Here is a 12,592-nt window from a genome sequence, read left to right as displayed (position 1 = left end):
ACATTTCTTCGGAAATGCTTTGATAACGTATTTATCATGTTTTTCTGGGAACAAATTCCGCAACATTTTTATTAAAAGAAGTACTCTGATTTTTATAAAGCATAAACAAAATCAGTTTTTTCTGGCCGTGAAAATGGGGATGTCACAGTTGGTATCAGAGCATTAGTTTAAGCGAACAAGGAACATGGATTTATTTCTAGACTTAAACTTAGAATGCTAAGCAATGATTGTGAGGAGTGTATCTTAGGTAATACACATGAATAGACACAAGCACTAGCTTATTTAGGGAAAATGCCTAACAAGCTTTTATGCGCTAAATGATTTATGATGCTTTATGATTTACATTATATGATCGGATCTATGGTCTGTTGCCGACCGGATCTGGAAACTTTATGTGTTCAGGTTTCTAAACGTTTAAATACGGTATTAGAACTGGCATATAACTTTTCGGAGTAATAGGGAGATTTATACGTCAAACGTCAATAAAATCTTTCCTATCTTAATTCTCGTCATTACACATCGAACGTTTAAATGGGTGTATAGATCGAAATGGCAAGAACCCGCAGTGGAGCCGGGAACGCGAATGGGAACAGGAATCAACCACCAGTGGTTGAGCAAATACCCGTGGTGGAAGCCGCTCCTGAACCAATCACAATGGCCGGAGTGCAAGCGATGATCCAGACAATGTTGGATCGTCAAATGGAGGAAACAAGGCGATTAATTCAACGGAATCGGGAAGAGCCCACGATGCATGTTGAACAGCCTGAGCTGAGTGACGGGCAGTCTGAGGAGGGAAACTACAGCAGGACCGTTGGTCAAGATGATACACCGGTAATTAGGAGGAACAACCAGGACGACAGAGTCGAGAGGAATGGATGCAAGTACAAGGACTTTCTAACTTGCAAGCCATCGACTTTCACCGGGAAGGAAGATCCAATCGGAGTTATGGATTCGATCTTGGAGATGGAATTGGCTTTCATGACGTGTGGTTGCAGAGGCAAACTACATACCACATTCGCAGTGCGCCAGTTCCGGGGAGGAGCTGTTCGTTGGTGGAACACCCTAGGGAAGACCTTAAGCCCCAATGAGCCCCTGCAGCTGACATGGGCAAAGTTTTTGGTGCATTTCAAGCGCAAGTATTGCTCAGCCCAAAACCCGCTCGAGCTGGAGAACCAATTCCTAACTTTGAAGAAAGGAAGCATGTCCATCGACGAATACACCAACAACTTCACGGACAAAATGGAGTTTGCTTTGCGCCTTGTCCCAGATGAGCTGACAAAAGTCGACAAGTACGCGAAGGGACTTCCCTGGGAGTATGCGGTGTCGGTACGTCAGGCACCCACTCTAGAGGCAGCTATCTGGGCTGCCAAGTCTGTGGAAGATATGATCAAAGGAAGAGCCGCCAGCAAGGTTGAAGTTGGCGATAAGAGAAAGTTTGAAGGATCCACAAGGTCCGACGAGAAGAGAAAATTCTCAAGGTCTGGAGAAGGAACACAATGGTGTGACAAGTGCAGAAGGAAGCACATTGGCAGATGCTCTAAAGAGATGACCCGCTTCAAATGCGGGAAGACTGGTCATTACGCCAGCGAATGCACAACCAAGAAAGAAGTCTGCTTTAAGTGTGGTGAAGAAGGACACTTCAAGCAAGACTGCCCAAGGAGAGAAGAAGCTGCAAAACCAAATGTGCCGCCAAAACCAAAGGCAAGAGCATTCCAGATGATCCTTGACGATGATGCAAGGAATCAAGAGTGAGTACTTAATATCCGAAGATTGAGTAATACAGTAGCCATGTGGATAGTATCATATGATGTAGCCTAGTAGACGCATAGTCTAGGGTGAACTTGAACACCCATGTAATCGTTTCAATAAATAATATAAAACCTTCGTTTTGTTATGTGATGTGTTAAACTGTTATGTGATTTTCTTGTATGTGACTTGGGGAAACTGCGAGACAATACTTGGGACGAGTATGAGTAGGTGTGAATGGTAGTAGAGGCCTATACTACCGAAAGCAAAGGACTCACACTTGGATCAGGGAAAGTCACAAGGTTACCAAGAAGCTAGTAATTGATTCTGTTTTATTCAAGTACGTCGTTACCATTGTTTTAGTAATGACTAAAAAGTTGATTGTTATTCCGACCATAGTGGTCATATCAAATCGAGTCTGACTAAGATGAGTGTGTTACGAGGTTCAGAGAACCAAGTTCGATGTAGCATCTGACTTAAGCCAGAAGATTGAAGTGGAAGATAAGCGAAGCGATCAATAGAAGTATTACGCTCGTTGTTAAAGGAGTTGGTAGCTAGAAACGCTACATGTTGAAATGTGATTTAATCACATTAGAACATGAAGGAAGGTATAGTCTGTTCCGGAATTTGACTCTAAGAGACCTGAGTCTAAGCATTGCAACATACGATGAGAGGTCATTAGAACGTGACCCATCGGTCTATTGTGGAAGTCAAATAACAAAGTTTGAAGAAGGAGTCTTTGATAAAGAGCGAGATTATGACATGAAGGCCATGATTGAAGGTCTAACATGAGACAGAGGGCGGGAGCAAGATCGAGCACCGCCTGCAGTCAAGGAGTCCAAGAGTTAGATACTCATTCGAAACAACATAGAAGTTACGGTTATTACCTAGGATTAAGAGATAACATATGGAGTCATTATACAATCCTGTTTCGTTGATGATTCCGGGACGTAATCATCCTAAGGGGGAGGTAATTGTAACGCCCGTAGATCCGGGCTAATCAATTTAGAGACAATGAGCATCAAAAACGAGTTTTTGATCGAATATTATTTAGAATGAGTAATCTTAACCAAGTGGTAGTATATGTTCCAAGGGTTCCGTACATATAAAGAACGCCAAAATCCGAGTTATAACGAAGAAGTTTTGGCCCGTCGAAGTTTCGCGGCAAAACCGTCACGACACCGGGAGACGTAAATAGTGAATTTACAATAGAGCGACTTTTGGCCTTAGTGATCTAAACAAAAGTTGTAGTGTACGTTAAACCGAGAACATGCAAAAAAAGAACTCCCAAATCTGACTTCGTATGAGGAAGTTATGAATTTTCTAAGATTTGGCATAGCAGTGCACGACCCGAAACTCGAATTTTAGTTCGAGCGGTTTTTGGCAAACACGACCTAAATGAGAGTTGAAGGTCTCATTAATAGGACCTCAACTGTAAAAAGACAGACGAAAACGAAGTCCGTATGAAGGAGATACAATTTTTCGCGGTCATTTAACAGTCTAATCTCCTCCTACTGTTAAATTTAAGATCGGTTGAGAATTAGCCAATGGAGTCTAAATGAAAGTTGTAGATCTTGTTTTTACCTACGCGTGGAAAAAAAGAACGTCGAAAACGGAGCTCGTATGCGAAAGTTACGGGGTTTAGAAGTCGGAAGGGTGCTGCTGCAAAAGGGGTGACGTGGCTGAATATGGGCCAAGGCTTTCTCCCTAAGAAAAGCCATCAGGTGATGACACATGGCACTGACTCGGCGAGTTAGTGAACCGACTCGGCGAGTCCATTAGGAAATCAGCCTATAAATAGAAGTGTCGGGTTCCTTCATTTCCCACACCTCTCCCCTTTAACTTTCTCTCTCTACACCCTCTCTCTAAGGGTTCCTAACCCCCCCCCCCCCTAAGCTTAGGCAAACCCCCTAGCACCCGAAGGAAGCCCCGAGGCTCCCGGAGTCCCGAGAAAAGAGCCTTTTGGCTCGGGAACGCTGCTCCAGCGAAGCCCGGTTTTGCGAAAAACCCGCTGTAAGTGAGCTATGCCTACCCTATCTTTAGTATAGCTTATGTTTTAATATAGTAACATTATTACGACCTTAAAATAATTATTTGGGCTATTATTATGAGTTATATAGAGTGTTGTTTAAACGCTTATATAATAATAATAATAATAGCTAGACTATTAATTAGTCGCGGGTAACGTTAGACTAAACCCTAGTGGTATTGATACTAGGTTTTGTCAAGGGAAAATTATTTTGAGATAACGAAGTGCTGTCCGAGTACCGAGTCACCACCTAATCAAGTGAGTGCATAGTCCCTTTCATGAACATGATTTTAATACAAGTATTGAATTGAAGTATTAAATATATGATTATGTGCGAGTTATTTGATGTTGCCTGAAATACGTGTTAAAGAACATACTTGATTATATATGATGATTTAGGATAAAGAGTAAACCTAAATTAATTATGGGGAATATTGGGTAAGTATTTTCTTACGAGTACGAGTGAGTTATACTCAGAGAATAAAACTTTAGTATATGTTATTGATCCGGGAGCATGGATTAGACATAGTCATTGTCCCTAGTCCGAGAGTATGGATTGGACATAGCCAACTGTCATTAATCCGGGAGTATGGATTAAGACATAGTCAGTTGTCCTTAGTCCGGGAGTATGGATTAAGACATAGTCAGTCGTCCTCAGTCTGGGAGTATGGATAGGACATAGTTATTCGTCGTTAATCCGGGAGAATGGATTTACACATAGACACTTGCCCCTAATCCGAGAGTATGGAATGGGCACAATTATTGATCCGAGAGCATGGATTAGATCCGAGAGTATGGATTAAGTAAGAGGTAAAATTTAAGGTCCGGGAGTATGGATAGTCTCGTTGTGAGGATTAACGGGGTGGGGTAAGAGTTGCTATTATATATATGGTAAATTTGTATATTTTGGTGAGTTCTAAATTGTATATATGATATGACATTGTGGGATTAAAATCCCTATGTACTCACCGGGTTTCCCAACCTGACCCACTCAAGCTTATTTGAATCACAGGTGCCGATACGAAGTTACATTACACTGAGAGATTAAAGAGGTGTAGATCATTAGTGATAATGAATGTAAGTTCTGTTTATGCTTATGTTTCTTTATTGACGATGACATCCCAATGTTTTAAAATGAATAAAAATACATTTCTTCGGAAATGCTTTCATAACGTATTTATCATGTTTTTCTGGGAACAATTTCTGCAACATTTTTATTAAAAGAGGTACTCTGATTTTCATAAAGCATAAACAAAATCGGTCTTTTCTGGTCGTGAAAATGGGGATGTCACAGCTATAACTCTGTAAGACCCTACGGCCAATGTGTCTTTGTGGGACCCTCCAGTCTCACGACTCTGATGGACCCTCCGGTCCTAACTCTGTAAGCTCTGGGTAATACACAACATAAATCACAAAGAAATAATGCAAGATATCACAATACACAGATAAGCACATAAGACATCTCAGTCACACACAAATACCACTCATGGTAAAGTATAGTGAGAAGACTCACCTCGAGGCACGCAAGCAATTATCCTTGTACTCGAATCTCGAACTAGCCACCGCGTAACACATAGGGTAAATATTCTCTAATTAATACTCGATTCTCAACTCTAAGTAACCCAAAGGTTACTCTTTCTCTCTCTAACTCCGGAAGTGGGTAAAGACCATTTTAACCTTCAATGGTCTCCATTACTCAAGTTTGACCAGCTAGAAGTCAAACTCGAGTCAACAGTCCTTGTTTGACCCGACTCGTCGAGTGCACTCATGCAACTCGTCGAGTCCCCTCTTTTCCTCAGAAATCTCAAGAAAGTCCAACTCAGCTCGTCGAGTTGACCCCCAACTCGCCGAGTTATCGCATGATCAAACCCATCGGGACAAACCCTAACCGACTCGTCGAGTCAGTTCATGGACTCGGTGAGTCCCATCAGTCTGTTTTCTCATTCAGACGTTTTAAGGCAGATCTACTACCCTAAACTCTAGATCTAGCCTCCCAAGGCTCGACTGTCACGTATAGCTTCGATCTTTACGTTCATGCATGGCATACTTGCTCCATAATGCCAATACAAGTTCTAACAAAGGTTACATGCTCAAGGTCTTGTCTCTAACTCAATAAAGTTCGGGTCTTTGGGCTCACAAAGCCTCCTACAACTCAGATATGAGGTTTCAACCTCAATCATGCTCAAAGATCACAATGACACCAAAAAGAATGGGAGAAACCCTAGAAACTCCCTAAACCAAAATCTTCATATGGAAATGACCAAGTTTGCATCTTTTTACCTCCAACTGAAGCAAAACTCTGAAAAACCTCTAGATCCAAAGCCTCCTCTTGAACCAAGCTTTGATGTTCTCCACTTCTCCTTCAACAATGCACTAAAATCCACAAGATTAGCCTCTTTCTCACTCTCTAGCTCAAATGGACGATGAGGGTTTCTCTCAAGGAAGTAGGGTGACTGGTGAGGCGCAAATGGGGCTATAAGTTCCCTTATATATGCCCCAACCCCGAGAAATTAGGGTTTCTCCGCCCAGCAACTACTCGGCGAATCGGCTCTCTGACTCGTCGAGTCCATTCATTAATCCCACGTGGACACTCGAATCTACTCGACGAGTTGGACTCACAACTCGCCGAGTCACTCCATAAATCTCAAGATTAATCACACAATAATATACCTGAAAGTCCGGATGTTACATTGAATTTGGAGAAATTTGGCTGAGAACTGAACCTTGACATAAGGTCTTCTTACTGCGAGGTTCTACTCTCCCCCACTTGGAATATGCAACCTTTATAAATTCAAGGCTAACTTTAACTCTTCAACTTGATCCTACCTTAACATCCAGATGCTCAGGAAAATCAACACCTATAACAACATTCACAGATTCCAACACGCAAGTAAAACTCCAAAGACAATAATAAATCCCTTCATAATAAGAAATTACATAAAACTGGCGCTAAATAAAATAACTTCATTCAAATGATCATTCAAGATTACAATCGAATTTCAAAACATAAACAGAAAATACGGTTGAATACCAACACTGTAGTAACCGACTAAATCAAAGAAGTGATAACTCAATCGTCGGTCTCCGGGACTCCGACCATCCCATAACGTCTGTCGGGTAACTGCCAAACCAGGGGTGCAGGGTTTTGAACCTCGCTGAAAATAAGAAGGGGACAATGAGCTCTGATGTGGCCCTCCTGGCCGCAATGGAAACAAACCCGTGTACTCTGACCTGAAGTCCCTATCAAATTGCCCCTCTTCGCCACACTTATGACATGCAAAAGATCGATACATCCCACCATGAAACTTATCGCACCTGTCACACTTGGATCTCCTCTCCTCAACTGGTTCTGAACTCCAGTTGGCGGAGTTGAACCGCTTGGCTGCTAACTGATACTGTCCTGAAGCTGCCCTCTCCTCCTTCCGCTGAATCTCCAACTCAATTTCCCTCCTCCTGGTGCTTGACTACAACTCGATCAAGGTCCGATACAACTGAGTCGAAATGAACTCTCAAATTTCTATCTTGAGCATACTCAAGTATAGCAACATCTGCACCTGCTATGAAGTGGCATACTCTGGGTAGAAAATAACTCTCTCTATAAACATCTTGGTGATCTCTGTCACTGACTCGGTCGCCTGCTTGAGCGACAGGTACTCATGTGCCAGTCTCTCTCGCTCCACAAAAGGAACATACTCCGCTCGGAACATATCCAAAATCTTCTCCCAAGTCAATACGGCACGCTCTGCATGCAAAAATCCCTAGGTCACAAATTCCCACCAATCCTTCACACCACAGTGAAGAAGATTAAGTGAAAATATCACCTTCCGGTCCCCGGGACACGAACATGTGTAGAAATATCCCTCTGCATCAGATATCCATCTCAAAGTGATAATCGGGCCCATGTCGCCTTTGAACTCTGGAGGCTTCGTATAACTGAACTCCCGGTACTGCATTGCCCCGCCTCCCTAAACTCCTGCAACGACGACGACTGTTGTGGCTGCGACAACAGCTGCCTTCGCGACGACGATATAGTGTCGGTCAAACTCCTTGATAAATGTGGTCTTAACCGACCTAAACAACTCTGTAATCGCCCCCCTGATCACCACGACCACTTCGGCAACAATGATCCTACGGGTCTCCTCATCACTTGGACCTGCCCTCTTGGTGCCACCTACACTTGATCCTGAACCGCTGATAGCCACCATACTGAAAAATATACAACGGGAAGGTCAAACATCAAAACAAAGTCCTCAACACACTAGACCACCCTCCGATTAGTCGTTTAGTAGCCTCGAGTTTCCTCTTAAATCTCATACGGATCCTATGCTTTCAGTAGTACGAGCCCATACTACCTTCCACACCTATCGTGTAGTCGATTCAAAATTCATCCCAAGGTCCTAAGTCACTGCACTAGACCACTCCTAGGTGTGTTAATAACCACATGCTCCTATGAGCCATAACTAACTTCTTAGGCACTCCTCCTAGGATTGTCCTCGCTGCCACACTGTTGGTTGCTTTGTGCATGCTTGTTGTACACAATACGGGATCAAATAGACTGTCGAATAATCGACTCTACCCTAAGTCCACAACCAAAAAGGAACAACAAAATAAAGCTAAATCAATCATTATATGGCTATTTAATCCCGACCATATACAAATATACAACATACATTTAGTAATCACTCAATCAAATAGCATATAACAAAAAAATTCCTATACCATAAGGCATCACAGAAATCAAACATTACTATTTAGCAGTTCCTAAAAGAACCTTAACTTATCTACTAGCATGCTTTTCTAACAATTCACATATCAACAAATTCAAAATTCAACACATATAACAAGTATGAGTATTTTGGGAACCACTCTCCTGTTCCGACTCTGACTTACTGTACACATCATATCTTCCTGAAAACCAAGGTTTGCTCTAGTTTCTGTAATTCAGTTTCTTCTAGTTCGTGAGGCCATATGTTTGCTAACCATCTTCCCAGCTTCTTCAAATCTTTGTCTGAGTCATATCCCTTATCTTCAAGCTCTGATTCTTTTTCTACTTCCTCAAGAAAATCATCAAGAGCATCGATGTTTGAAAAATACATGATAACAAAATAAAAACTAAAAACTAAAAACTAAACTATAAAGAAATTTTAATCAACAAATGAATAATCCGAACTAAACGCAACCATTCCCCGACAACGGCGCCAAAAACTTGATGTGTTATTTATTCACTAGTATTTTTATTATAAAGTCATATCAAATCTCAACTAGTCTTAAACAAAAATAGGAAGTCCACATCTCGGACTAGGGATTGACTTCGGATCTTGTTTGGCTCGGATTGCTGGAGGTTCATTTATTATGCATTAACACTGCCCACCCTAGAATATGAATATCAATCTATACAACGATTTGAAGAAATCCCGCAGCACTCGATGTTCAACCTGAGCGTCCCAAACGCCTCTTGATTTATTCTCCGGAATTTCGAAAGGAGCCACTGGCTACAACAAGCTCACTGTCCAATAGCTTCCCGCCGTGAAGGCAACTCATGCATTCCTGAGCACATACATCTGGTGGCAATTTGCTCTGCACCCCCGTCTTGACCAAATCTTGAACCAAAGTATCATATACCCGTATCGTAGATTCCTATGACCCATTCTTATGAAATCATAAACTCGAACCTATCAATGATACTTCAAGCAAAATAGCCAGTTCGAACTACCACCAAATGATGTTACAGACATACCAAATCTCAAACCGGTTCAACCGGATGCATAGAATCACAGAACTTTAGAATATATAACATAACATAAGTTGGTCTTCCAGATAAAGAACAAGAAAACTCAAAGTTATTTCGAATCCCAGATGGAGACCTTGGAAACCTCCCAGTCATAACCACTTATAGTCATCAAGAACCCCCATGTAGATGCACAAGCAATAATTCTAACAGTCCATCTATAAAACCAATCTCATATCTATAAACAAATGGACTCTCACACTCCTTACCTGAAATCCCCAATTGTCATTTCAACGCGAGAAACATTCATAAATACAAAAGGCATCTTTCTCATAGTTGGGGTATGCCAGAGACAAAAAAGTTGTCGCCCCCGATTCGCCTAAAACCATCAACTAGCACTTGACCTGCCTATAACCCAAGAAGCGGACCCTTGGTCTCATCATGGGGGATCCATACCACAACAATCCTCCTGCATATTCCCACTAGGTCATACTGCCGCCAAACACCGCAACCAACTAGCCCCATGTTGTGTTTACATCCCAACTCTGAAAGTCACAAGGCTGCTCACTCCTTCTCAAAACTCGGAACACTGGAAGGTCATAACCTTTACCATAGATAACGACATCCCAATCCATCTGTCAACCACTCAGCTTCCAGCTGCAATCCTTAAGCCGATCATAACAATCGTTTCCTTCTTGAGTCCCGTGACTCAATTTCACGGCCTCGAGCAAGGCCCTCGAGACTTCAAAACCAACAAACTCAACTAGGTCTACACCATTCAAACCCAAAATGACATGGACACCTAATCCCAAACAATCACCAGACTCATCCTCATCCTGAACAACCATAACCAAAAGATCGACAAATATGGAATCACATCTAAGAATCATGATGTCAACCATGCTATCTTCCCCGAACAACTCCTTAGAATCCCCTAGATTTTTCTCGATTTGAGTATAGATCTTGTGCTTCCAATAGTACGGACCCAATTCTACCTTCCACACCTATCCATACTTTCCTCAAGAACCATCCCGAGTCTTCTAAGTCATCTACTCATAATAATACTCCCAATACCTGGTCAACAGCGTAATACCTGCACAAAAGCACTTCCTAGGCTCTCCTAAGATCCCCCACCTCCCCTACCATCAACTGCTGAAGAACCCTTATTAATGTCAGCTAACCACTTCATGAATACAATTACATGCAACAAAACTTAAATAATCTTTCGACTAAAAGACCCAACCCTACAACGGTTAGACTCAAACGAGAGCAGCGCAATAGGACCAAATCCTTCACTCTAAGATTATTTAACCTTCGTAGCATGTAATTTATCATATTCATTTGATAGTTAACTCACATCAATATGAGTCCCACAAAGCACAAAGCAAGCATCATTCAAGCAGTGGAGTCGATTGGCACTAAGACACAATAAAAATCAAGCAGATCCTTATACGAAATTCCCGACCACTAGGCCCAAGCATCTAGGATACACATTCATCCTGCCCTCACTCTCTCAAGAGTGACTAATCATTCCTTACGCTATCTTACTATGAACTGCAACCAATCATAAAACTTCCACTAACCTTGCAGCCACTCGTGCATGCTAATCATACATAACGTTGGATCCCATAGACAGTCGAATACTTGACTCTACTCGAAGCCCTTAATCAGAAAAGAACAGGAAATAAATCTAAATCAAACATTCTCAGGCTATAAAATCTTTGTTGTGTACAACTATGATGTATACACTAAGCGACTTCAGTAATGATGTCAATTTCACCAAGCATATAAGAGGTTATCCTAGGCTATCAGGCATCTACATCAGAAAATTCTATCATGCAATTCCTGAAGATCCCTAGCCTATCACTACCATGCAGTTCTACCATAATCATCATAAACAAGTAACAATGTGGTAACTTGGGCATCTCATCCTTCCTTGGTTACTTTTGAAAATAATTTGAATTTAATTTGAAAACTTTCACAGATCCTTAGTTTGAGTCTGGAATCACACTAATGTTCCTCCAGTTCACTCAAACCAGGGCTCTGATACCAACTTGTAACACCCCCTCTGACACGTATCATAATATTGTCCTCTTTGGGCTCCCGACGCGAAAACTTCTCAGGGGGTCACCCATCCCTGAATTGTTCTCGCCCGGGCACGCTTTACTGCAGAGTTCTTATGGGATCTGCTGCCCTCACGACTTTAAAACGTGTTGTGACAAGGAAGGTATCCACATACATTTTAAGGAAAATGATTCGTTCTCCTTCCAAGCCGATGTGGGATTAAGTGTAACCCACCTTCACCCCCTATTATAAGGTTTGACGTCCCTGTCGAACACATCGACCCGTACCCTAGCTCTGATACCATTTCTAAACCCAAAAGGGAAAAACAAAGATTGGGTTATCCCATTAAGCACTTTCTATAGAAGACAACCACATCCCCATTTTCGAGAACGTTTCAAGCATCAAAATACAACATAAAAATCCTTACTTTCTAAACATGCATGCCCAATGCATGTCTTGGACTCTATTAGGTCCAAATGAGGGGTTTTGGCCAAATTTTCCATGCATGATGCTAAAAATCAATGCTATTCCAGATCCAAAGCATCTAAGGTCCATAATGACCTGGAGATTCATAAACTTGCAAACTTTATGAGATCTTACCACCCAATAGTCAAGGACATGAAGAATAAGCCATAGAAACCTAGATCTATGCACTTTAAACGGAAAATCTTGGAACTTGGGAACTTACAAGAGTCCATAAGACGAACAAGAAGATGGTGAGAAGAGTTGCTTGCTGAATCCAGGCCTAGAAGTCACATCCTTCTTCTTAAATACCTAAAAATCCACACAAAAGGCTTAGAGAGCAAAAATGGAGGTTAGGGTTTGCTTGGAGGCTAAGAGAGTGTGATGGAGGCTACGGGTGAGCAACCCTAGCCCTCACATTCCTTTAAATACAATGCAAACCCCGGAAATTAGGGTTTCTCATTAAACAGCTGCCATGCCATGGGCATAAGCTGCCACGCCATGGCGGCCATTTAAACCCACGATACAACGACCATTTCCACGTCGCGGGATTCCTTCACCAC

Source organism: Lactuca virosa, chromosome 9, assembly GCF_052849685.1.
Source record: "Lactuca virosa cultivar CGN04683 chromosome 9, Lactuca_virosa_CGN04683_v6, whole genome shotgun sequence".
Lineage (NCBI taxonomy): Eukaryota > Viridiplantae > Streptophyta > Magnoliopsida > Asterales > Asteraceae > Lactuca > Lactuca virosa.
The sequence above is the reverse complement of the archived record's forward strand: the minus strand, read 5'-3'. Positions refer to the sequence as shown.